The sequence below is a fragment of the Tenrec ecaudatus genome, chromosome 4 (assembly GCF_050624435.1).
Source record: "Tenrec ecaudatus isolate mTenEca1 chromosome 4, mTenEca1.hap1, whole genome shotgun sequence".
NCBI classification, from domain to species: Eukaryota; Metazoa; Chordata; class Mammalia; order Afrosoricida; family Tenrecidae; genus Tenrec; species Tenrec ecaudatus.
Window position 1 is genome coordinate 28327943 of NC_134533.1, and position 2950 is coordinate 28330892.

Here is a 2950-nt window from a genome sequence, read left to right on the forward strand (position 1 = left end):
TTGAGAACCTCTGCACTAGCAGTTGTTGAGGGCTCCATTGATAGTTTTATATTTAAAATTTGAGTGAGTCTCTGTCTGTCCAAACATCACATTAATTCCAGCTGGTTCTCCCTCAGAGGCTAGACCACAAAAACAACTGTGGCATAACATTTTATCTACCGCACACTGAAGGATATTCGATGCATTGTCTTTGGGAGGCATTTTTCTTCCAACAATGCAAATATCTTCCACACCTCTGGTAGTATCAAACAAAGAAATGCATGGGTTTCTCCTTTGGAGCAATTCCTGAGTTTACTGTGAATGGCCCTCCTATTGAACTCTGTCTGTGAAAGCTGTACTAGTTGGAGAATGGTGATGGATTGACCACAAGAAGCATGACCCCGTGCAGCCTTCCTTTGTGCTTGCTGTCCTGGAAACCAAAGGGCTTGACCATCAGTAGCCTTCTGGGATCCAACTGGCGCATGTGACATTTGATTCATAGATTTCCTCTGTTTGAATAATCATATGGGGCAAGAGGAGCCTGGCCTGGGTTACAAGATTGATGAAATGCACAGTTCACCAGGGGTCTCTGCCTGGTCTTTGCTTTTCAGTGAAAGGATAAGAGCACAGGACAGAGGAAGTAGAAGGAGAAGAAAGCAAGAGGCAAGTTAGTCCGTGATTCATCATCCTTCTGGTCTGGCTCCAGATGCGCATTTGTGTATAGTTCAGGGCTGGCAGTGAGGAGCGGCTGTAGGGGAGTCTGAAGAGATGGTGAAGAAGGGGCAGCTTGTCTAGTGGGGATGCCATGATGAGATTGTTTCCCATGTTATAGGGAAAGTAAAATATCTTTGTTCTCTTTGTACACTGTTTTAGTGCATCATCTCCATTTCAGAGAAATAGAAAGTAGTGGAATTGTCCCAAGTCCCATTATAAATTCTTAAAGGAGAGAGAATATCATAGAAATTGGTATAAAACATATAGGAATCTTTCATTTTCTTTTTATTCTGGACATTATCTTATCTATATTTACTACCCAAGCCCAGAACAACCCACTGAAATATGATGCAGTACTTACCGATAGCAGGAATGCACTGCATACCTTCTAATAATATTTGACCTTACCTATTTTTCTCCTATATTTTCCCCATTTCAATTCAAAATACTGTGTCTCCTCTCCATCTTGTTTTCTGTCTCTACAATCTTGAGGCCATATTATTCTTCCTAGAAGCAAACTTCTCTGGTGATTTGCTGAGAATACAGATGGAATAAGTATCATGAAAAGATGCAATTCTGATGCACCCCTTTCTGATTTTAAACTGTGCAGTGTTCTCTTGCTCTGTTTCCACTCATGCCTTTTCATTCATGTACAGCTTCCTCATGAGCATAATGGCTCAAATTCTGCAGGCATTGCGAGGATGGCACAGGCAAGGATAGTGTGTCATTCTGTTGTAGGTAAGTCCCCATGAGTTGGAACCAACTTGGTGACATCTAAGAACAATAAAATTGTACCAAACTTTAGTTTTAATATTTAATAATTTTGAGAATAAGCATAAAGAAAAATTAATGACACAAAGAACTATAGTAATAGATTATATATTATTATCTATGTTTAAATGCACTAATTTTCAATGGAGTCCCCATTGAACCACGCACTCAAGTGGAATTGTCAATATGAAATCGTGCTTTTGTATCATGTGTTTAATGAGCTTGATGGTGTAGCAGATTGTACATTGAATGTATAACCAGAAGGGTAGTGGTTTGAGCCTGCCAGCTCCTCTTCTAGAGAAAGATAGGACTGTGTTCTATAAAGTTCTACAACCGTCAGAAATCCATTGAAGTAGTGCTACTGTGTCCTATATGGCCAGTATGAGTCAAAATCAACTCAATGGCAATTTGGGTTTTATTTGAGCCATGTCCTTGACTAGTTTTATGAATTTCACAATGAAAAGTGATTATATAAATATGATTCCTATGTGTGTTTCATGTTATCCCATATAAAATCACATTTGCAACATAAAATCACAGCCCTGGAAATTGATTTCAACTCATATGTATGATCCTGGTGGCATCATGGTTAGGTTGTCTTCTAGCCACAAGGTCAGAAGTTCAAAACAACCAGTTGTTCTGTGAGGGTAAGATGAGACATTCTATTCTCTTAAAAAATTCCGTCTCTTCCACAGCTACTGGTCTGCAGCTGTTTTTCTGGTAGCAGTTGTGGCATTCCTCTGTGGGAAAGAAAGTGTTACCCAATGTAACATCCCTCTTTCCCAGCACAATGGAAAGTTGGGCATATATGTGTAACAGACACAGAAAAAAAATTCATCTCAAAAGTCCACAAGGACAGTTCTACCTTGCCCTATGGAGTTACCATGGGCTATGCAACCCAACATTGAAATTTTGATGATAGAGGTGTTTGGCATTTTTTCTTCTTTCCCTAAAAATTGGCAGAATTGACTCTGCTTTTAGTTTATTTTACTACTGGGAAATGATGTCACATACAAACCAACCTCACCTACTGAGGTGATGATGCATTTGCAATTGTATAGGACTGGGCAGAGCTGCTCCAATGGTGTTTAATACCTCAGTCATCTTTCTTCTAAGAGCCACTTGTCAATTTTAACAACTGACCTTGCACATCTCAGCGCAACCCTTAACCCAGGGTGCCTCCCAGGATCTCTATCAGTAATTCCTTTAAGAAAATTTACAAAGAAATAAAGAACTGCCCATATACTCCTAGGATATAAAGTGCTTAAAGCATCACTCTCTGATCATCAGTTAATTAATCACTTAAATTTGCTTGTATGTGGTCAATTATTTTATGGTTATTTACTTTTTTCACTTTGGTTATTTTTCCAGTTTTCTTTGAAAATCTTGACTTTTGGGGAACCTCATTGAACAACACTAGGCAAAAAGCAGTGCTCAGTATACAAGGCACAGCGAAGTCCATCCCCTCATAGTGGACCAAAGTGAG

General features: G+C 39.3%; 1 non-coding gene across 1 annotated transcript; it reads left to right on the forward strand.

Moving 5' to 3' along the window:
- Nucleotides 1–2151: 2151 nt before the first annotated feature.
- On the forward strand, nucleotides 2152–2289 carry LOC142447643 (small nucleolar RNA SNORA41). Its single transcript, XR_012784308.1, has one exon. It is a non-coding gene; the product is annotated as a small nucleolar RNA SNORA41 (small nucleolar RNA).
- The last annotated feature ends 661 nt before the right edge of the window (nucleotides 2290–2950 follow it).